We start from the raw sequence: 25,031 nt of genomic DNA on the forward strand, positions 1-25,031 counted from the left end.
ATGATGAAAAAAGACAATTCTGATATTTATAGTATACGTTTATTGTTTGCCAATAAAAAACAAAAAGTAAAAATATTGTATATGAATATAAACAAATAATAGTGTGCACCTAAGTATTGCTGTACATTCGATTCTTAAGCACACAAAAGGGTCCAAGTCAGACAAAAATTCTTAAGACAATACATTATCCCCGCTAAGCGTTCAGTGTTATCCGCCATCATTAACCATATGTGGTTAATTTATTGGAGCAGATTCTGTGCAGAGGAAACCCCCACTGGAATTCCAGAGCCACTCGAGAGTGGGGGGCTGGAGGTGGAGAGTTAAGGCACCTGTGGAGAGCCGGGTGTGCGAGGAACCATAAGGATGGTTAAGGAGGGGCGTAGGTACATGGGCACACCTATTAGGGAAAAACTGTGTCAGCTGACCACACGAATGCCACAGGAATTAAGAACAAGCAGTTGCAATGCAAATTGGTCTCACATTTGTGAGAGTTAGAGACATTGGCGCTGTAAATGAGAATGTCTTTTACCCATGTGTTTTCAATTGGAGTTGATGTATGTGGTGTGGAGTTGAATTTTGTGGCTTGGAATTTTTAGTAGTGGAATCAGCGGTGTGAATTTGTGAAGTGAAATTATGTGGCACAGTATGTAATGGAAACATGTGGATAATAATTATGTGGTATTGAGGGTAGTGGGATTATGTGGAGTAGGATTGTGTGTCAGAGTGTAATTATGTGGAATGGTATTTTGTTTGGTATGCTGCAGAGTTTAAGTGAAATGCTGTTGAATTATGTGGCATGATGTGGAATTCTGTGGTGTGAATCGGATGTATGTGGTGTGTTGTGTAATTGTGTTGTTGAGTTGAAAGATGTGGTTTGTTGTCGAATAATGTGGTGTGGAATGGAAATGTGTAGTGTTGAATTGTGTGGTGTGGAAGTGTGTTGTGCTCAGTGAAATTAGGCTGATTGGAAATATGTGGCATGGTGTAGAGTGTATTTGTGTGGATTGTGTTACCAAGTTTAAACATGTTGAGACATAATTACAAATAATGGCATCCTTTGATTGCACAAATATTTACAAAACTTTTTAATAAGCAAAAACGTGTCCAAATATCAAAAAGAAAACATGCAGAGTCAACCCCTAGCGACATTTGTGTTCAGGAACTCTACAGGGGGCTTGAACAATGCACATTTATCGGGAACATTCTTCCAGTAGAAGGAATCATGTGTGCCTTAGTCCCCAAACCAATAAGGGGGGAGTTTGAAATCCTCAGCCTGCAGCCAAGCGAAGTACCAGATGGTGCTAATGTACAGCTCCTGTAGAGGAGGGAGCTGAGAGGGATAGACAAAAACGGAAATGGGGAGGAAGGGGCTAGTTAGACATGGCCTTACTGCTCTAGTTCTAATGCTATCCTACTGGGATACGAAGGGGAGGTGGAGAAAGATGCGTAACACAGTGGTGCTGGAGATGGGCAGACAAACTTCGTCACACAGAGTAGTTCCTTGCCTTTTAATTAAGGTTTCTTTCTGAATTTGGCTTGTGTGGTGGCATTGTTTTGGTAGTGGGTGAATCTCTTGGTTTCTAAGTTATGTAGCCCCAGTTTAAACCCCGTCAGTGCTGATGGTGCTGATGGTGGTTTGTTGGTGATCAAAAAGCTACTGACTCACAGGTGTGCAGAACTCTAGCTTAGACTCTGGTGCTGGGGTTTCACTATTAGTGGTAGGCACTGAATGCCTCTGAGGTCAGTAGACACTCTACACTGGGCTCGGTAACGGCTTACTGGCGAGTCCGTCAGTGCTGATGGTGCTGATGGTGGTTTGTTGGTGATCAAGAAGCTACTGACTCACAGGTGTGCAGAACTCTAGCTTAGACTCTGGTGCTGGGGTTTTACTATTAGTGGCAGGCACTGAATGCCTCTGAGGTCAGTAGACACTCTACACTGGGCTCGGTAACGGCTTACTGGCGAGTCCGTCAGTGCTGATGGTGCTGATGGTGGTTTGTTGGTGATCAAGAAGCTACTGACACACAGGTGTGCAGAATTCTAGCTTAAACTCTGGTGCTGGGGTTTCACTATTAGTGGTAGGCACTGAATGCCTCTGAGGTCAGTAGACACTCTACACTGGGCTCGGTAATGGCTTACTGGCGAGTCAATATCCGGAGAACTCCGGGAGCGAGGGAGGAGGCTGGCAGAGCAGCGCAGGAAGAAGGAGGCATTGATGAGATATTTTAAGGCAGGCTTAATTCCAAATCACTTAGCAGCAAAAGCAAGACGGACTTATTATTTACCTTGCTGTCTGGTGAAAACTACAGCAAGATGCACTAAGTGACATAAATAATGTTTTCTCAAAATGACAGTTCTTAATGAATCACAGGAGGATGTGGCTCACTTAGCTGAATCAAGAACACTACAAAACAATATTTCAAACCTTTGACAAATGCACACATTGGAACAGTTCAATGCTCATTTCACAGTCCAAATTATCCAGCGATCACTTCTAATATAATTGTCAGTGAGTGCAGTGGTAGCTAGAGAGTCACAACCCAAAACAAACAGAAAGGCAGGCAACTACAGCAACACCTAGTCACCTCAATGAAGACTGCAGGCAGTGCTTCAACGAAATGCCTTGATCAAGGTGAGCATATGCTGAGCCAGTCACAGGAGAGACACACAAAAATAAACAATCAGCAGGGAGAGACCAATAGCAGTGTTTCAGGAGCAGCTGGGCCCCCAGCAAGGAGCCCGAAATGTTAGTGGCCATGGTGGAGAGGGGAGAACTCCAGGGGCCTTATTTATGAAGGCCTTGCGTCAGTTTTGCGCCGCCGGTGCGTCACTTTTTTGTGACGCACCAGCGGTGTAAAAAATGCGCCTCGTTGCGCCATATTTAAAAAGTGACGCATCTAGGTAGATGCGTCACTTTTTAAACCCCTGCGCCACATTATACCTGCGTCAGGTATAATGTATGCAGAGGGGGCGTTCCCCCGCAAAAAGCCTCGTAATAGTGACGCAGTGAAATCTATGAGATTTCACGGCGTCACTTTTAGGACGCTGTTGCGTCAAAATCTTGCGCCTGCCTCACAGCAGGCGTAAGACTGACGCAAGCCCTTTCACATGGGGCTTTCCCCATGTGAAAGGACGCATTGCTGGAGTTGCGTCACTTTTGTGACACACTCCAGCAATGCGTCCCTTTTGCGCTTACAGATACGTCAGAAATACTGAGGTATCTGTAACTCCTTGCGACATGATGCGTCATACATTAAATATGACGCATCAGGAATGTCGTAAGGAGTGCGCAGTGAAAAGTGACGCATCGCTGTTTTCACGCAGCGATGCGTCACTTTTCATAAATGAGGCCCCAGGAGCGGAGGGAGGAGGCTGGGCAGAGCCACGAACGCAGCAGGAGTAGAAAGGAGGAAGCGGCTGCTGAAGCGAGGGTCAGTCAAGCCCGTGTTATGCTGCCACCTGCTGCTGCTCCTGGTCCCGATCTGTCTCCTCTGTGATGCTCCGTGGGGGAACCGGTATATGCTGTCAACACCAGGGCTCACTGAAAATGCTGGCAGGGCCGCTGGGATGGAGGTGACATCAACGCAGTGAGAGAGCGCTTATACCATTTTAAAAGGCAAAACGAACTACGTGTGCCTTAATTCAGTGGAACAGTATTTGATTTCTGTGAATGGTTGAAAAGACGAGAAGCCACAGGTAGATGTGGAGTGTGGAAAAACGAATATACATTTTATGGACTAAACACACAGCGACGCAGGGGAAGATGGGGCGATCATGCAGGAGGTGGGAGAGTGGCCGAAGCGGTGGGGACAGGAGAGCGGGAAACAAAGAAATAAAATAGTCCCTCACATGAGCGTAACTATACAGTAGTTAGTCCCTGCTCCTATGGGAGGAAATCAAAGAAAAAGGAGGGACAAGAGGAAGGACTGACCACTAGCAAGCAAGTATTTGTAAAGGTCACTGAAACAGACAAATGAAAGCAGTGGGGGAATGGTCGAACTAAAAAAAGAGAGAAGACAAGAGAAGAAAGTTGGGCTATAGGCAATGGCAGTGGAACGGAAAGTGAGCCAGGGATCACAACTCAGGAATTTAAGCATGGATTAGTGTCATGACTGCAGTCAAGCATATGGGCCATGGGGCTGCAGAAATTGGCACAGAGAGGAGACGGCCTGATACAAAAAAAAAATCTTCAGCCCTTTAGAGTAAGTAAGGTAACTGAATGTATGTTTCCATCCTTCAAACAATAATACCCAAGATAAACTCTGAAACAGTATATTTGCTTGCTTACACTGACAAATACGGTCTACTGCCTCCCCACCACCCACCACGTGCCATGTTTGGGGGCTTTTGAGAGGGACCTGCAGCATTCAACTCAGAAAGTGAAATGTAAACATTGTTTGCTTAAACACATCAAATTAATTATTTGTAGGTGAATGAACTTTGGGTAAGCACACACATAGACAAGGGCATGAGTTCCATTTTAACATACTTATGAATAAAAAGCAACAACTACAAAAAGTTACATTTCAAAAATACATTACTAGGTGCATAAAATGGGAGAAAAACTAGAGCAATAGATAGGAACAGACAACCCCACTAGCCACAACGAGTCTGCAATTTGCACAGCAATGAGTTTGCCCTGATTGCAAATAACTAGCTGGCAAACCATAATTCACAGTTTTTTTTCAAATAAAAAGCAGTACGAAGGAATCTTATAGTTCTAAAAACAGCAAGTACATTGAGCGTGCAAATTCTGTAGTAAAAGCTCCTGCGGAACACTAATGTGGATCATTTATTAATAATTTCTAAATGACACGGGCTATTTACATCCAGCAGAAAAAACTAAAAGGAAATTCTACTCGCTTAACAAAACTACTAATTGAGCACTAATCACCAATAGCCGGAAGTAACCAGTTCCAAAAGGCAACTGAGATCATTTGTAGTGGTCTTTATAGTAGTTCAGTAAAGCAAGAGCTTCTCTAAATTAATTGTCCTTGGCCAATTTCCAGCAGGAGACCACACTGTTAGAGTGAGTCTTCTAAAGCCATTAGTGAGCTGGTAAAGCAATGGATGGTACCTAATATTCCCCAAATATTATGGAAAATCAACCATGATTACAAATGCATAGTACCAATGTGCTTCCATTAGTAACAGATAACTGCTTGAGGGAGATCACATTTAGGAAGTCATGTACAGTTTCATGGTTCCCGAGCACTGCCATAAATCAGCGATGCTCCCGTCCCCAAACTTGCTGCCCCTTGCCTCATTGAGAAGTAAGGGAACCAAAGGGTTTGTAATGAGCAAGCTTCGGCTGGCTCCATCACCAGAAACCTGCAACTATCTACCCCAGGGCTGTCAGGGTCATAGTGGAGATCACCCATCCTATTGAGGAAAGACGCCCCCAGTTGTTTATGATTTCAAGAAACAAACTACTGTTTTGGAGTTTTTGCTTCATAAACAAAACATAATTGCTGAGTGGGTGCAAAAACATGGCACCAGAGTTCGTAAATTCAGTACCTTCAATGCAGCTGCTGCAGCGGTGGGTCTGATGAATGCACATGGATAGACATGTCTGTCAGGGTCATCCAAATTTGGCAGGTGGTTTGCTCCGAAGGAGCAAATACCATCACTGCCAAAGACCAAACAGGCTCGTGGGGCACCCACTAAGGGCCAAATAAACTTGTTAGCCCTAAAGGTTAGCAACCAAACAAATGAGTTACTAGAAGAAACCTATCACAAATATGAGATACCATGTTTTATGAGCTCACCTGGACTATGATGGGGAAAATGCTAGCCCACCAGAACAACAGAGTCCCTGCCGTCCCTAGGCATGAGCGGATTTTGCGGATTGGCAATCCGCGAATTTGCGGATTTGCGAACTCGCAATCCGCAAAATCCGCGAATTCCCGCGAATTTGCGGATTTTTTTTTTTTTTGTGTTCGCCCGTGTTTCTGCCAGTTCGCGAGGGTTTTTACAATTTCGCAATTTGCGAACTTACCTGTCGGGTCGCAAGTTTTGCGAACTTGTTGTTTCTACGTGTCCAACCTGTTTGGGACACTCTTCTTCATCACTGCCACTCTCTGTCACCACTGCCACTCTCTGACTACTCATGCCACCCTCTGGCCCACCCATGCCACCCTCTGTTTCATCACCACACCCTCTGGTTGTCCAGTGTACATTATTTTCGGCAAAGCAAAGCACACCTTCCCTGCCTCAAGTGACCTGAATTAATTTGGGGCTGATTAATGTGTCACAGAATATTTTTTTAGCTGGCACCTGCTTCCTTAGTGCGCCCTGATTAGTGATCTTTTGCACTTGCTAAGTGCTTTCATTGTTGCAAAATTAGTTACAACACCTGCCCTGCCCCAACTGACAATAATGAATTAGGGGCTGATTAATGGATTTTAACTTCCAGCCTGGCTCCTGCTTGTCTCCCTTAGCTGTAATTCATGACCTTTGTGGCATATGTGTAACTATTCTGAGGTTCAGAGCAGGGTCACATAATAGTTTCAACTGGCAACTGAACTCTGGAGGGGCCCCTCAGGAAGCACTACAGGAAATGGCTACTAATGATGTGCCTGAACTTTTGAACCTGGTAAGTAGTTACTTTCAGTTTTGCTTAGATCGTATTTCTGCAATTTCGCACTTATTCGCGGGGCGCGAACTCACGCGAACAGTGCGAGCAGTGCGAGCAAAATCCGCTGCTCGCGGATTTGCGGATTTTGCAGGAAATTCGCAAATCTCGCGGATTGCGGATTTCCCGAAAATCCGCAAAATCCGCGAGCGGAACGGATTTTCCGCCCATGCCTACCACCCACCCAGTACAGGATGGTCTCCCATGTTTAGACCTCCTCACCTGCCAGGCAGGCATCTTGAAACCTTCAGGGTACCTATCATTGCCACAGATGCACTTAATGTTGAGCATAATGCCAATCTGGTGCTATGTTTTTTGGCTTTACTCAACTTTCCTTTCAGTATTCCTGAAAAAAACTCCTGGAGCAAGAGCTTGTTACATGTGATTAAATAAAAGCTTTGGCTCTGATATGCAGGGGGAGTACCCCATGTGTGTCAAAGCCATTGTGTTTTTTCACTTGCCACTACTGCCATGAATCTCATGGTTGGAGTGATGTCTACTCTGACTCGTAGGCCAGTGGTGGAAGGAGAGTTCGGACAAGGGTTTCCAACAACACATTTGGTTGAGGCTTCACCTGTTGGAAATTCAGCTGTTTCCCACCTCTAACTTGGATAGGGGACCCCCTCCTACAGGGAATATGAACTGGTGATCAACTTTTTACGGCAGATGCCCCACATCCGCCAACCTCTAAATGACACTCATAATTTATTTTAGAAATGAAAAGCACCGATAAGAAGCTACATTTGTACATGTTCACAAAGGTTACACATTTGCTTAAAAGCTACAGCATTTGCAGATCATGATTTGATAAATGTTCAGTGATAGCAGTGAGAAGCTCTTTAGCAGGTGGTGACAGGGAGTCATTAGCAAATGGAAGGGTAGGTAAGATGCTTCCAGAAGTAAATGTGTGGAAATAGATGTATTCATAGATTCAATACAGTAGATCTAAAATTAGACATGAATTTGTAAGTGGAGCCAGTGTAGATCTAAAATATTAGTACAGCGGGGGCACATTTACTATGTCTGGTTGCTTGGTGTGAGCAGTGGTGCAGAGGACCAAGCCAAGAAATATAAGGTTTGAGTCTGGCAAGCAAATTAACAGGAGGTTTCCACTTGACAGTGTGAAATAAAACTAGAGTGCACAGTTTCATGGAAGATGGTGGGAGGGTTTATAATATTTTCTGCAAGAGATTCAGTTAGAGGTCAAGCTGTTTGAGCGATCTTTGCCATGCGGGTTTCAAAATAGAAGCTAGAGTAAAAGTAGATGGAGAGGGACTTTGTGCATTTTTTAAGTGAACAAATAATTGGATGTGAGTTGATCTATTTGATTGTCATCAAGGACATGATAATAGTGAGGCATGGTCTGAGACAAGGAATGTTGTTCATCAATGATGCCCAGAGGAGGCCTTGTAAATTGTTTGTGTTTTAATAGATCGTAGCAATGGTGTTACTCATCAATGCTCATTTAGGTTCCAAATAACGATTAATTAGTGTAAGTGCCAGGGTGGAACTTTGTGTAACCAAAATAGTGACAGCTGCTGACATCCAGAGAGGAAAGTGGAAGATATTTTACAATGATGAACTTTCAGATCTGCTGCTGAGTAAACGCAAAAAGTTTCTTCAATGATAAGAGACCTAGTACCTTCAACTACATTTAGAATAAGCACATTGGCAGGTATTCATTCACTGGGCATACAACAACAATAAACATTGCACTAAGTGTGACTGAAAGTCTTCTCCAGTACTCATTACACTTCTACCAATAGTAATGGTAAAAACCCCTGCATTTTTTGCTTCACACATTGCCATTCACACTCACTAATCATCCATGTATCTGTCCGCTGATACAGACATCAGGAAAGTAACATGGTTAAGAACTTGACAGCTGCTGCAATATCACAAACACTAATGTTGCTGAGTCTCACTATTAACACATGTAAATGGATACCTACATTTTCAACTGGCCTTATTCTTATACTCAAATAACTTGCCAAAGTGTTGACATACTAGAGTAAACCTTCTCCCCAGGCCTAAACACAGCTAACAGGAGTGCCAGCTTACTACCTGGGGCAACACAATATACCAAGAACCTCTTCTGTGTACCACAGGATGAAAATATGGAGTTACACCAATCAATCAATTAATGCGCCTTTATTCAATTTTAAAGTCATAGCGACGCAAGAGCAATAAGACGGTTAAAATGCATACAGTTAAAGCAGCCAGTAATACTGCAAAGATTAAAACTCAGGGGTCCGATTCACAGAACTAATCTGAGATAAAATCCTAAACTTACTACTTTTGGTAATCACAGAAGGCATTTAGAAGTAGTAAAGTTAGGACTCCTAACTTTACTGCTGCTACACTGAGACAAAATCCTACCTTTACGACTTTCGGTATTCACAAAAGGCATTTAGTGGTAGTAAAGGTAGGAATCCTAACTTGCTTCCTCTATCAAACAGACTCTAAAGCAAACAACTTGATTGTCCAAAAAACTGAAACTAGAGTAATGCATCACCTGCATTTTCCGAATTTAAAAGACTTTAAAAAAGGTTTAAGTAATACATAAAATATGGACTAAAAATTGTACAGAAGAACATAAAGTGCATCAAAGATTGATAAGACAGCCCATCACACAGTCAAGCCAATGTAAAGCTTCCAAAGGCATTCTGATCCTCCCAAAAACACAGACGCTGCCACACTGTACCTGCTCTGTAACTAAGGAGAGAAGAGCTCATTTCCAACATGTCAAATCTAAGGCTAAATTCAGCTTGTTATTATAGCATGATCAAGTCCCTAACAGAGTGTTTGTAAGAACAGGGGTCACCAATTCCACTTCGGTAGCTTGGTGCAAGCAGGAAGGCACCCAAAGGCTAGGTGTAAAGCAGAAGTGCAGCACACACTCACATTGGGACGGGGAGGCACACGCATTAAAATGACACCACACCAGCTAGTTGTTTAAAACAAGATTCTTTTATCTAGGCTTTTCTCAGTGCAGGTAAGTAATTCATTATCATAACTAAGCAATAATTCATCAGACAAGTAACTCTGTCAGTACCTCAGTATATGCATGGGCAAGCTAGGTAACAACATTACTTTAAAAATCAGGCAACATTTCCGTGTATAGGCATAGACAACGACATTGGTCCTAAGCAGCTTCAGTATAGCAACATCTCATAGGACACTTCAAGACAGAACATTTCCTAGTTGCAATTTGGAACATTTCATAGTTTCCCTACAGAACATTTCCTTAATTAGGTCACACTAGGATGAACAGTTCCAGGGAAGTGGGGTTTTCCGTATGCAGAGCACAAACAGTTATCCAGCAGTTCTTAAACCCAGTTCAGAGGGCCTGTAGCCACTGTACCGCCTTATTCCAGTCCTTTATCAGGTTAACTAGAGGCCCCGCTTTCACTCCAGTCTTCCACCCTCCTCCCCGGGGGGGGGGCGGGTTACCTTTCTCGTTGGTCTCTGAGGAGGCCCTTGCGGGGTGCTGCAGGCTTGGGCAAGTTGTGGGCAGGAGGGGGGGGTCTTGCGCTCTCTCGAGAGCCCCCTTGCCTGTATTTCAGGCCTCCTTGAGGTGTTGCAGTTGCCCGGAGCTGGTGCCGGCTAGTGGGGGGGCTCTCACCCTCTGTGGAGCCCCTCCCTGTCAGCGAGCCAGTCCCGGGCCTTCTGGGGCTTCCTCCGCCTAAAGGGGCCAACCCGGCAGCAGTGTAGTGGGGGCACGCCCGCAGCCGACTACCACAGCGCGGCCTGTGGGGCAGGGCAGTCTGATCCAATGGCTGCGCAGCTGGCGGGGGCGTGGCCTGTAACCGGCTGACGCCCCGTCACATTACGGTGGATTCTGGCTTCCAAGGCCCGGCGCGGGCCTCTCCAATGCTGCTGCGGCCCTCCCCAGGCTCATGGGGGCCGTAGTGGGGGACACCAGCAGCAGCGGGAACTTCCCTGATTTGGAGCCGGGCCACGGCGGTGACTCAGCAGGCACAGCGCTTGCTAATCAGGCACCCGCCCACAGCGATGGGGTGAGTCGGAAGCGCCTCGCGGGCCGCAGTCCCGGGCAGCGGCAGTGATTCCACAAATAGCGCGTTGAAGCCACAGCGCTTTGGGGCAACAGCGCCTGGAGGGGCACAGCAGGTGAGCGCTTTAGAGAGTCAGCGCATTGGAGCCACAGCACTCTATCACCATGGCAACTTCTTACAGGCACAGTTCTTAGTTTCAGGTTGGGCACAGTTCTTGGCAGGACAGCGCTTAGGGATTATAGCGCTTAGGGGGGCAGACAGTCCCAGCGGCAAGCAGGTCTGGCAGGAACAGTTCTGGCAAGTCAGGGCACAGCTGAGGCAGGACAGCGCAGGGGGGCACAGTTCTGTCAGGGAAGCGCTTGGATGGTGCATCTCTGTTACCTGGTTGATCCCCAGCAACCCTTGTGGTAGATAGGTGCTTCCTTGCGACACCTGGTAGTTTCAGCACCCTTGTGGTGCAGTTTCTTGGGAGGGGGAAGAAAGGGGGTTGAGTTGGTGGTTCAGAGGTAGGATGGTTCCCTTGGCTTACTGGAGGTGGTACGCTGGGTTCCCCAACGCTGGGCCAGATCAGTGGGCTGGCAGAGTCCCTCACCTAACTTAGAAAGCAGTGCCTAGGCCCGGTCAGTTCCAGTGGTGTAGGTTCCTCCCCTAGGCTCAACCGCCTAAACTCCTGCAGAGGTTCCCCCAGGTCCAGTGGTGACCCAACTGACAGGCAGATTTCCCTCCTTTCCCCCTATACCCCTAGGTCAGGTGACCACTCTCTAAAGGCGGCAAAGTGTAACCCCTCCCCTATTCTGGAAGGTTCCAGGAGCTTCCACATTCTAGGCTATGGGCAGAAAAGGTGGGATGGCAGTGCTACTGTATCCTAATGTCCCAGCCTGTTCTTGACTACTAGTGCGTGTTTAAAAAGGCCACTCCGCAGTCGCAGGGGCCTGTGGCAGCCATATTGTTGCGAGGGAGCGCCTTCACCTCAGCACTGTTTGGCAGTGGTAAGGCGCCCAGAGACCTAGGTCCAAGAAAAAAAAGATGGTGAAAAAACAAGGCACAGGGAAAAAAACGGGGTAAGACCACCCTAGGGCTGACAGGTCTAACAGTGTTTATTAGATACTGTGAGCAACCTCTGTGTCTGGTTGAATTCTTGAATTCGGAGTTCAACCACCTGCTTATCGTCTTTGGGTAGAGAGGAAGGTGATTCAAATTTATCCAGCAAACCTCAGTCTTTCAGGGTGCTTTACACATAGCACAGCCAGGGGGTCGACAATCCCTTCTCAATTTTCAGGCAGTCGCGTATGACCTCCTTGTTCAGACTCATCTTCTCATTCACCCAGATCTTAACCCACAGGAAAAGAGGGGCCCACTTCACTTGCTCCAAGACTATAAACCAACCTCTGAGTAAATAACAAAGTGGGAGCTGGGGAGGAGCTTCGCGGGCAAACAAGATGGCCGCGTAAGCTCGGAGCTCCGCGGACCCTCTGACCCTCCGCAATAATCCTGCTCGAAATCCTGTTCCACGTTGGTGGATTCTACTAGCTGACGGGTCACTGACGCAGGATCTGCCTTCCGCTTCTAAATCGGTGATTCCTACGCTGAGATACGTCGAGTGTGACTCCGTGCCAGGGATGCGCCATTGTCTCCTCGGTCTCCGCCACTCCGCAAGTCTGGAATGCGTAGTGCCCGGTGGTGATCCCCAACGACGAAGTGCCTGAGACTGCGGTGTCTACTTCCACCGGCCTTACTCGAACATCTGGCCTTTACTACTGCTTTTGGTATCTTTGGCGTGGACTCGTGTGGTGTGCCCTTTCGCTCCCGTCGGACCCAACATGGCGGGCAAGGGCGAACCCGACAAGACGTCGAACAAAGGCGTTCGTGGCAAATCTCAAACTCAACAGAATAGAATTGAGAGATATGTTCAGCCGCGCACTTCGCCCGCAGCAGTGGCCTCCACTAAAGACCTTCCTTCTTCGGGCTCGCCCGATGGGTCCGAGCCCACCCTCAGTGACATTATGGGGGCCATCTCGGGCATACGGACCGAACTACAGAAGCAATATGAGGTCTTGACCCACAAGGTGGACACTTTGGCGGTGGATCTCACCCTTATCAGAGCCGACCTGGGTAAAACTAATGATCGGGTGAAGTCGTTGGACATCAAAACCTCGAGCCTCACCACCGACGTCTCGGATCTACAAACTGAGGTCCGGACCTTGCGACTAACTTCCGATCATTTCTCCAGAAGGCTGGAGGATTTTGAGGGCCGTGCCAGGCGGCAGAATGTTCGCATTATTGGAATTCCGGAAGGTTCGGAAGAGGCGGCGGCTGACCTCTTTGTGGAGGACCTGATACAGACTCATCTAGCTCCTCCCGGGTTGAGCAAGTTCTTCTCGGTGGAGCGCGCACACCGGGTACCGGGCGGCCCGCCGAAGTCGGGCGTGGCGCCTAGGCCCATAGTTGCTAGGCTCCTCAACTTCCGAGACCGGGACGCTATCTTGCAAGCGTCTAGGAGACAGGGGCCGCTCCAGTTCCAGAACTCAGAGGTGCATTTCTATCCTGACTTCACCAGGGCGGTTCAGAGACAGCACCAGAGCTATGCGGGAGTGAAACGGCGACTGCGGGACATGGGCCTAAAGTACTCGATGATGTTCCCTGCCAAGCTTTAGATTGAACACGACGGCCATGCCCTGTTCTTTGACTTTCCGGACAACGTTAGCGAATGGCTGGACACTCTGCTGCAGCGCCGGGAAAACCAAGACGACAACTAAGGGGGAGCTGCTGGTGGATCTGATCTGTGAGACTTGGCTCTGCCGCGAGAACATTGGCGGTTGGTGGTCCTGCAATACGTGACTATCGTTACTTTCCTGAGCTGACTTATTAGATCTCCTGTTGGTTCAGGGAGGGTGGCGGGAGGTGTCCGTGGGGATTCCTCACTCCTTTGGGGGCTTTTCGTAGATTAGTTAATGGGGCGACAGGCACACTGCTGGTTGGGGGGGCTGTTTAGTCTGATGCAGGGGTGCAGGGTGGGGGGTGTTCTTGGACGAGTTCACTTGTTTGTTTGTTCCTTCTTTTTTTCTTCTCTAAGGCAATGGGTCGTGAATATTGTTGCATTTTTTTGTTTGCTGAGGCTTGTTGGGGCTGGACGGGGCGGGCGGCACGATGATGAGGGGTAGGAAATTAAAAGTAATCAGTTGGAATGTTAATGGGCTGGGTGACCGTATTAAGAGGGGGACTGTGCTTCAACTGCTTAAGCGCCACATGCCTGATGTTGTTCTTTTACAGGAAACGCACTTGTTTGGTAACTCATGTAAAGCGCTCAATCGCAAGGGGTACAAGATGGTGGCCCACTCGGGGTTCTCCTCGGGCTCTCGGGGGGCGGGCGTCCTTGTCTGTACGTCCCTTCCGTTTGAGATTGACGTCACTACGATTGATGATAGAGGGCCATACGCCGCGGTGGCAGGACGCTGGGAAGGGCGTGCCCTCACTCTACTTTCGGTTTACGTCCCCCCCGGCCTACAGACCTTGGTGGCGCCATTTTAGCACTGCCTGATGGCTTGTTGATTGTGGGGGGTGACTTCAACTCAGTCTGCTGTGGCTCCCTGGACCGACATCCGCCTAGAGATCTCCGTAGCTCTCAACTGTGGTTGCCCTCGTTCCTAGAATCCATGGGCTTAGTGGATAGCTGGCGTCTTTTGCACCCCACGCTTCGTCAGTTCTCCTTCCTTTCCGGTGCGCATGGCAGTCTCTCCCGCATAGACTACGTTCTCACCTTGGCAGCGCACGCGTCTGCCGTGTCTGAGGCCCGATTTCTGGCGCGGGGCGTCTCCGACCACTCTCCGTTATGGGTCTCCTTTGACTTTGACATCATCCTATCGGACCGACCGGCGGCGGTTAATCCCTGGTACTTCCGCAACCCTAAAACTCGCGCTCTTCTAGCCAAGGCCATCGACCTTTATTTCTCCGAAAATGACGGCTCGGTTAGTTCTGCCGCGACCCTGTGGGAGGCATTTAAGACCGTTTTGAGGGGCGAGGCATTCACTTTGATAGCAGATGCCCGTAGGGTTGGGGATGCTGACCTACTTCGCATCGAAGAAGAGGTTCTGAACCTTGACTCCCAGTTGGGGCCCGAACCTGACCCTGTCCTCCTCCATGCTCTCTCCCTCAAACAGCTGGAATACCGTGATCTAGCCACGAATGCCGCCCTGACCTTGGCTAGGGAACAACAAGGCCGTATCTATGACGTTGGGGACAAGGCTGGGAAGCTGCTGGCCTGGTTGGACAGGAAGGAGATGGCCAACCAGGCCAGCAGGAGATGGCTGGCCGCGTCGTACCAGAGATATTGGGGGACGACGGGACCGCTGTCACTGACCCCAGTGCCATTGCCGAGTCTTTCGCCGACTATTTCCGGGGTGTCTATGCTTCCACATCGGACTACTCCGAGGCTGACTCGACAGACCTTCTTTCGACGGTTGACCTTCCCTGCCTCTCTGAGGAGGACCACGACGATCTAGACAGAGACATTTCTGCTGACGAGATCGCTCTCGCGATCCGCTCGCTGCGGTCTGGCAAGGCACCCGGTCCCAACGGCATTCCGGTCGAGCTATACAAGATACGACCCGACGCAGTCTCTCCGTATCTGCGTACTATGTTCCTGGAAGCGCGAGATGCCGGTATTCTTCCCCTTGACCAGAGGCTGGCCACCATTGTGGTCATCCACAAGGAAGGGAAGCCGAGGGATGTGTGTCGCTCATACCGCCCCATCTCTCTCCTGAACGTCGAGCCTAACGTTCTTGCCAAACTGCTTGCCAATCGACTGATTGGAGTCATCGGCAACCTAGTGCACCCGGATCAGTCGGGCTTTATTCCTCACCGCAACACTGCCCTCAACTTACGTAGACTCCACGGTGCCCTAGCCAGGGCACATACCCTAGAGGAACCGGCAGTCCTGGCTTCTCTCGATGCCACTATGGCCTTCGATTCTCTTGAGTGGAACTACCTTTGGGCAGTGTTGGCTAAGCTCGGGTTCGGTCCGGTCTTTGTGGGATGGGTGAAACTCCTATACGCTAGCCCACTGGCTAACGTATTAGTGAATGGTCGTCTGTCGACGTCCTTTGCCTTACACAGGGGCACCAGACAGGGCTGTCCTCTGTTGCCTCTCCTTTTTGCCCTGGCTCTCGAGCCGCTCGCGGCCATGTTGCGTGTGCACCCTGACCTTCATGGCATCACCTGGGCCCCTGGCTTTGAGGACCGGATTTCCCTGTACGCCGACGATATTCTGCTTTACCTGACTTCCCCTTACAAGTCCCTCATCGTGGCTTGTGACGTACTCAGACTTTTTGGGAGACACTCTGGCCTAGTCATCAATTGGGCGAAGCCCTCCCTTTATGTTCTGAAGGGGGACACACCGCGCCTCCCCAGAGGTTGCAATATCCAGGTGGCCGTACAGGGTTTCAGGTACTTGGGGATCTACATCTCTGGGAGCTCGAAGGCGCGATACGACCAGAACTTACTCCCCCCACTTCAGCGTCTCCGACGTGATGTGGATAGTTGGCGTAAGCTCCCGCTCTCCCTACTCGGTCGTGCGGCCCTGTTCATGATGATGTCCTTGCCCAGGTTTCTCTATGCCTTACAGAACACCCAAGACCCGGTTCCGGCCCGCTACTTCAGGGAGATTGAAGGTCTCCAGCGAGCCTTGCTCTGGGATGGTCGGCCCGTGTCGCGATCACGAAGCTCACGCTTCCGTGGTACGACGGGGGCATAGCCCTGCCGGATGTGCGTAGATACTACTGGGCCTCCCAGCTCGCAGCTCTCAATCACGGGTTTTACGGCCCGGTGAATAGTCCCGGCTACGCCATGGATAGATGGCTCTTGGGTGGTGGCAACTACTACCGGGCCCTGTACTCGAGGTCCCTGGACCGGCGGATGTCGGGCCCAACGAAGACGGCGGTCTCCATTTGGCGGGCGATTACCAAGGCGCAGGGATGGCAGGGCAGACTGACAAGATTCACCCCTCCGTACGATTCCGACATTTTGGGCAGGTTGTGGCACACCAAGGGCTTCGACAAATGGGACCTTATTGGCATTTCTAGGGTGGACGACATGATTTCTAAAGGGGCCATTAAGACCTTCCCTCAACTGCAGACTGAATATCAGTTGGGCGGCTCGGAGTTCTTCCGATATGCCCAGCTGAGGCACGCGTTGCTTTCGGCCATGCCACCGGAGGGGACGATTCCAGAGAGCTCCCCGCTGGAGGACAGAGTGTTGGACGGCCATATGCCTGACAGTGCTATTTCGCTGTCTTACAAAAAACTAATTAATGTCCGCACCGACCTCCTTCTCGGAGTGCGTGATCAGTGGGTAAGAGATGGCCTTGAGATCGACGATGAAGATTGGCAGAGCGCAGTGTCCTCCCCTAAGGAGGTTGCCATTTCTTCCCGTCTCAGGTTGGTCCAATTTAAGATCCTGCACAGGGTATATGTTACTGGCCCCCGACTTGTACACATGGGTTATTCGCCTGACGGTCTTTGTCGTCGAGGCTGTGGTGCCCTCGCTACCTTCCTGCACATCCTATGGGAATGCCCCGTCATAATCTCCTACTGGAGAAGGATACACTGTGTTATGAGTGAAGTTACCGGAGTGGCGACTACGGCGGAGGCTCGGAGGTGTCTCCTCAACATTTGGGAACCGTCTGATCACAACACGGCCCAGACCCAGTGGGTGACCTTAGGCAATATGGTGGCCAAGCGGGATATTGCTCAGAAGTGGGGTGCACCGACAGCTCCCCTGGTGGTACAATGGAAAGCCAACATGGATTGGTGTATGCTCCGGGAGAAGACGGTATATGTTGCCAGGGGTAGGCCCCGCAAATGGAATAAAGTGTGGGGTGCCTGGAACTCTTACCGGGGTGATATATGCCTGCCACCAGAGCCTGCTCCTCAGGATGAACGTTTGTCACCGTAGCCTGTGACACCAACTGTGTACGTTACTTGATCGATCCTGTCCTTCCTATCCCCTCCTACTATCCTTCACTCTACTGTGTCACTGTTTCGTTGCTTTCTCTCCCCTCCCGGCTACCAACACCCTGCTGCATTCTTTATCCCATTGCCACTCTCTGGCGCCGTTTGGCGTTTCTTCTCTTTTTTTCTTCTCTTCGTTATAAAACATTAAAAAACAACCTGCATTGTCCTGATGTAATTGTTTTGCACTATTATGCTCCTCTTACCATGCTGCCTTGCCTCCGGGATGTTAGGCTGAATAGCTGTGTGCTCTTTTGAAATAAAGGTTTTAAAAATTTAAAAAAAAACAAAGTGGGAGCTGGGGAAAGACTTGGAAGCCTCCTACATATGTGGTTTTCTTTAGTCTGTGGAGGGATAAGGTTAGAATATCCCCGGATCCCTGCTCCATACTGAGCAAATCTGTGACAGGGAATGCTGATCATCAATGATGCCCAGAGAAAGACTTGCAAACTGTTTCTGTATTGATGGATACTTTTAATGTTGTTATACAGTAGTGTTACTCTAGAGTCCAAGTAACAATTGAATAGAGTAATTGCCAGGATGGAACTGTGTGTAACGAAAATAGTGTTACCACAGTGCGGAAATATGGAGTTACACCTATGGCGTAATCTGGTATGTCAAGGATCGAGTTGTGATGAACTGCAACAGCCAGAATGCAATGTCCGGATTCCAGGTAGGTAGCGCTTGGAATGAGAGTTACACACAGTGGTGTGGGCGGAAATTAGACTTGCGATGTTGAAAGCCCAATGTAATTTCTTGAAATGCAAACAAAGTTCTACCTCGGGTCCCCACACCGTCTCAGCCTATGTGTACAGGTCCAAATTTCAGCAGGGGCAGATATGTCAATACACATCACCCATTGTAAGCTAAAATACCTCACAACCGCTCCGTTTCTCACCAAACACTGTGGCGGGCTCCGGAACAATTCAATCATTTGGAACAAAAACAAACTGCCGAAACAGAGCCAGTGTAGTCTGGGCCACTTGTGAAGCGGGGGCCTCTGTACTGTGTCTCTGGCCAATGCAGATAATATGACTCCCAACTCCTTCACACAAAAAGAGCAGAGGACACACCGGGGGAATTCTTTGGAGCAGCTTTATTGACATTTTGTTGGCGAATGCATTTTGGCGTTAATTGCCTTCCTCAGCGCCAAAAATGTTCATAAGGCTTCCATGGACACACAATTTCAGTCCTGCCGCTCACTTATTGAAGCAGAACGGCTCCGCCCCCAAAGAAGATGACTCACCACCTGTTGCAGCTCACCGAGTGGTGATGAACTGCAACACCCAGAATGCAATGTCCGGATTCCAGGTAGGTAGCGCTTGGCATTAGAGTTACACACAGTGGTGTGGTCACAATTAGACTTGCAATGTTGAAAGCCCAATGTAATTTCTTGAAATGCAAACAAAGTTCTCCCTCGGGTCCCTACACCGCCTCAGCCTACGTATCCAGGTGCAAATTTCAGCAGGGGCCGATATACAAATATATTCACTGAAAAAAACATAGGTTTCAGGCACGTTATAGTTAGAAATTAGCATTTAAATAACCTTACAAATTCACTGAAAAAAACATAGGTTTCAAGGACATTATAGTCAGTTGGACATTTCACTCATACAAAACCATAGGAATTCCACTGTTATAGTTAGTTCAGCTAACTATAACTCGCACCCCCGCAATGCACTGCTGAAGATGTCACATATTACATCGTTCATGACATGGTCATTGACATCACTGATGACATCTCAAATGACATCACTGATTTTTAAATTCAATGTGCCCCGGGGCGGTGGCAGTCCCCGGGGCTTGGGTGGCCTGTGAGGCCCCCAACCTTATCTAACCCCTTGGCCGCGGCGGTAATTCTGCCGCGGCGCTATGGGGGAGGGGGGCCACCTGGCGCAACCATGCTCGTGACGGAACCACTCCGTCACGAGCCGCGGTTGGGCTGTGCTTGTGACGTAATGGCTCCGTCATGGCCCCGCCCGCTCAATGGAATGCTCAGCGCAGGCGTGGAATCAGCGCCACGCAGGCGCGGCGGCCGGGCCATGACGGAAGCATTCCGCAACCAGCACTGCCCCACCGTGGCTCGTGACGGAATGGTTCCATCACCAGCACGCAAGGGGTTAATGAAGCCCCGGGGAGGTGGTGGTCCCAGGGGCAGCGTGTGGAGGTGGGACCCCCACACATTATATTTTTTTAAAAGCCCCTGGGAGGTGGAGGTCCCCGGGGCTGTGGGTGCCCCATGCCCCCCATACATAATCAACATAGCCCCGGGGAGGTGGCTGTCACCAGGGCTGCGGGGGCCTCTGCTACAATAATGAGGATTGCCCCCAGGACCTGGCCCACCAGGGGGCTTTAAAAATGAAGCACGGGATCCAGTGCTTTGGCACAAGATGGCTGCCAACACTTCCTGGTTTGGAGTGTTGGCAGACAATCAGAGTGATGCTCGTACCTGGGAGGGTTCGCGATCCCTCGTGGTGCTCAGATATCGAAACTTTCTTTTCATAATTTCTCAGCAACAACTGGATGGATTTACACCATTTAACAAAAAAGGACTCTTTCTGTACCAAGACCTACCTTTTTGCCAAATTTGATGTAATTCCGTTCAGCAGTTCGTGCTGTAGCTTTATCTAAAGTTTCCTATACAAATTAACATGGGAAAAATGTGTTGTGGGACCCCCCTTTTTTCTCAGCCCCTGCATGACAAATCACCACAAAACTTTCAAGACAGAAGCTGACTGGAGTTGGCCACTTTTTTCGAAAATTTTGCGAAGATTCATCAACCAGTGCCAAAGTTAATGGGAAAAGAAAAAATGCTTTTCCTATGGAAACTAGGTCCTTACTATAACTACCTACTGGCGGCCGCCAGTAGGTAATATACTTATATATATATATATATATATATATATATATATATATATATATATATATATATATATATATATATATATATATAGAGAGAGAGAGAGAGAGAGAGAGAGAGAGAGAGAGAGAGGGAGAGAGAGAGAGAGAGAGAGAGAGAGAGAGAGAGAGAGAGAGAGAAAGCAAAAGGAGCAGCCCCTACCACCTCTTCGACTACAACCTTGAAATACTAATAACATTGACATTGTACATATGCTCTGTTGCGGCTGGTGTTTTACTGCATCTGCTCATGTAGGGCATCCGGAGCCTTACCACAAAAATGAAATGCATGCTAAGTTATTCATAATAAACGTGAAAAAACGTTTTAATTTGTGTTTTGATGTCACACGTGTTGTTTTGGATAAAAACAGAGGACTTCGCAATTTGGACTATGTTAACACATGTCGGCTCTTTTAGCCAAAGGAGGTGAGGGGCATTTAAGGAGGAAAGCACAGTCTAGAATGGGCTGTCTCACTGAGCATTCACAGGCTCGAGCTGCCAAAAAATGTCTTTTACACCTGAAACTGCAAAGTAGAAAAAAACTAGGTGAGCATTGTACGACCGGCTCAGAAAGTATGGTCTAATGTGTGAGATAAATATCCTGTAACACTATACTGATCCCAGTGTATTAGGAGTGTGTGTGAAACGTCAAACACTGAAATGCTTATTCTAAGGGTTTAACTAGTTATCGAAGCATGAGCTACCACTGCCCTTGGCTACTTGCCTTGCATTCGACTGCCCCAATGCTGCGGTATTTGGCATCTGTTATAAAGGAAAGGACTATGGCAGGGAAGGAGATATTTGACAAAATGGCAGCTGTCAGGCATGCTCTTCTCTTAGCTGCCCTTGTCTCATTAAGATATGTAACTTATTAACACTCTCAATATGGCTGTGACCACTTCTGCCATTGAGAAAATTCTTGAGGCTGGCCGAAGCCTGCAGGAATGGCATAAAAGTGGCCTCCTTAATTTACGCCGCTTATCTAGTACTGTTGGTGCTATGTCCAATCTGTCTATGTCTAAAACGTCAGTCATGGTGGTGCTGGCCGCCACGCACTGGGCGAAACCTCACAATACATTGTGAACATTAGCTAACTTTTTTTCTCAAAATGGGATCCGTCATGAGAGATAACAGGCTCATCATGCTGGAATCTCAAGGTGAACTTCTTGCCATTGTTATTTATTTTCCTTACAGCAGCTCTCTTGCATGGATGCATTGTTAAGGATAAAGGGGCATATTATCAAGGGGGTTTATCTCTGCTTTTTTGGCTTTAAAAGCCAAGAAAGCGGAGATAAAATTATCTCCCTATTACCTAGCTGTCGCTAACGCCAGTTAGCGACAGCTAGTAGGAGATAGCGACCATTTTGGGCCCCACTTTGCATGTCAGTGATATTTATCACTAATGACTTGCAAAGTGGGCGTGCCAAGATGTTAGCGACTAGAAACAGTCGCTAACATCGCTATCTCCTATTACCAACTTTTGGAGATATTCGCGCTAAGCGCGAATATCTCCAAAAGCTAACACCTGCTCTGAGCAGTTCTTAGCCATGTTATCCAATGGGAGGTGGATAACATGGCTAAGAGCATTAGCTCGGTAATGCATGAATATCGCTGACTTTTCAGCGATATTCATGCATTGCAGCGATTTTTATCGCATTTGCGATAAACCTTGGTGATACCAAGGTTTATTTGCGGTAAAAGTCGCCGCAGCTCAGCTGTAAATTTTTGTCTCTAACCAAGAAATAGCGATAATTATCGCTATTGCTTGGTAATATGCCCCAAAGTTCTCTGCGGAATAGTTACAAGAAGTCAAGATTCAGAAGGTCAACCATGGTTGAGAGGCGCAGACGGTATCTCGCTCCACCAGCCGTACATCAATTGATCCACCGAATTGAAAATGAGGCCCAGTATAAGCAGGCATGGAAACTCTCAAATGTGTGGTTCTTACACACACACACACTTTCTCTCTTGAGGAAGGGAAGTGTAGCCATTTTCCCATATCTATTTACTAATATGCTCAGTGATCATTAACCTCACGCAATGCAGGTTTAGAATCAGGCATGGTGACCCCAGCATTTCAGCGTTTGAGAGAAAACGAATACCAGTGCAGTAACATTTGTATGCAGAGTGTTCTATTTAAAGTGCTAAAGTGGATACAAGTTTTATGAATAGAACACATTTGTATCGTGTGTAAATGAGTCATGTCATAAGATGTATTTTTTGAGTCGATTTTCTTTTTTGGAGAAGCATAATACCACACGGAAATGAAAAATAGTGAAGCAAAGTCACTTATCTAGAGCAAACAATTTTGCAAGTGATGTTCTCACGCACACCTGGGGAGGACCAGGGTTGCTTGGCACACCATTAAAGCCCAGAAAATCGATAAGTGTTCCTTCAGAAATGCCTGTAAATCTAATTTCCTAGAAGCCAATTTATTTACACGAGACTTGTACTGTAAAATGCTCAAGGGTAGAGGAGGGGAGGGCAGGGCAGGCGAGGTTTGCGGAGCACTGGCCCACTAAACATCCACCAAGTCACCCTTACCATGACTTTCCTGCACGGTGAAATCCATGTAAAATATTGTTGGTGCAAGATAACAAAAAACGTATATCCAACTGCAAAAAAAAAATGGCTTCATCAATGCTGTTCAAACTTTCTTTTGGTGCTCTGCTGACTGTTGATTGGCAGCTTATGCTCTCAAGGTTTTTATTTAGGAAAGTGACAGACAAGAACAATACCCTGCATTATAGGTCCTTTCATCAGACCGCCTTGAAGAATCACTTGCCATACTCTCAGCTCCTACGTGTCAAACGTATCGTATCAGAGCCCGACAAATTTGAGAAACAAGCTGCTAACATGATTAACCGTTTTGAGGAGAGCGGTTATCCACAATTGATCTTGCAAAACGCAAAGGAACGTTGTGACAAATTGAGCCGTAATGAGGCATTACATCCTGGACACAAAGACACCATGAAAGGACCGGTGGTCATTTCGAAGTATTCAGTAGTTTCGAAAGCTTATAAAGCATCCATATTGAGACATTGGTCTATTATAAGCACAGAACCAGATTTCAAACAGATCTTTCAAGGACAACCACTTTTTGCATACACAAGGGGGAACAATTTGAAAGAAATTATCACCAGACCTAAACAAACTATTTCTACTGTTTACAAAGGCAACCAACCATGTCTCAATTGCAAGAACTGCAACAACTTAATCAAAGGACCCATCATAAAACATCCAATGAAAGGCACCAACATAAATTTAAGGTTCAATGCTACTTGTGACACGGAAAATGCAATGTACATCATCAAATACTCATGTGGTTTGATTTATACAAGCAAAACTTCTCGTAAATTGAAAACGAGAATCAATGTGCACAAAAGCAACATTCGGACTGAAAGTGCAAAATCTAATTTGGCAATACACTTCAAGGACAATAGACATAACATAAGCCAACTCAGATTTGCTGCTGTTGAAGTGGTGGACAAGCGTGAGGGCAGAGACAATATTAACTTTCTCTTGCAACGTGAGAATCATTGGATCAAATTTTTGCAATCTACAAAGCCTTTTGGGTTAAATGACCGGATGGGATTTTCTTGTTATTTATAATGAACAGTTTTTCATTTTTTTCATTTTTTTTCATTTATTCATCTCAATTTATCATTGTCACTCTCATATTTGTTTTACCTTCATGTCGATTTTTCAATGTACATCATAATTGATTTCATTTTCTAGTTTGCAATTATGTGGGTCGCTATATGCATTGCATTCCGTTTACTTTATATCACTGTGTGCACGTTTTGCGCACTACACCACTGTAACATGGCCGCTATGCATTCTGTCCTCTTTCTATGTGCACGTTTGATTGATTCTTAACTCTTACGCGATACCGGCAGACACTTACTCGTAGCGATGGACGCACGGTGTTATGGGATCTCTCCATGCTGAATCTTTAGTAAGTTTCTCTTCGAATGCTGGCACCTTGTTTTTGTCACTTTTCTCACCATATTTCATTAAACTCACTGTGGCTATCTAGTTCGTAACAATGATGCTGATGTAATGTTTCTGAATGCGTTACCACTCGGTACCTGGGTTTTTCTTTTCTATGATCACTCACGCCTGCACACGCTCACAGTTATCGTTAGAGTTCAGTTGCTCAACTATCACAACGGCACCGCCTTGCTTTTTATTTACTCACCAATTTCGTTCACTTTACTCTGATTTCGCTTTTCCATTTTGTCATGAATGTCGAGTTTGAATTAATTGAACTTATGAAGTAGACACTTTTGGCATTTCTTACAGGGATTATATTTGTATCATTTGCAGACATCCCCTGATGAAGGACTTTGTCTGAAATGCATTGGGTGATACTATCGGTTTAAAGATTAATTGAATACACTGTATCTGGGAATGATACTTGGATTAAACTAATCATGATGCAATGAACTTTGAAAACATGTGAAGAATAACATGGAA

At 47.3% G+C, this 25,031-nt stretch overlaps 1 protein-coding gene across 1 annotated transcript in view; it reads right to left on the reverse strand.

Moving 5' to 3' along the window:
• The window catches only part of FAM3D (FAM3 metabolism regulating signaling molecule D), a 393,825-nt gene that overhangs the window by 281,225 nt on the left and 87,569 nt on the right, over nucleotides 1-25,031 (reverse strand). The window lies entirely within an intron of this gene.

This window comes from Lissotriton vulgaris, chromosome 9 (genome assembly GCF_964263255.1).
Source record: "Lissotriton vulgaris chromosome 9, aLisVul1.2, whole genome shotgun sequence".
In the NCBI taxonomy this organism is placed as follows: domain Eukaryota; kingdom Metazoa; phylum Chordata; class Amphibia; order Caudata; family Salamandridae; genus Lissotriton; species Lissotriton vulgaris.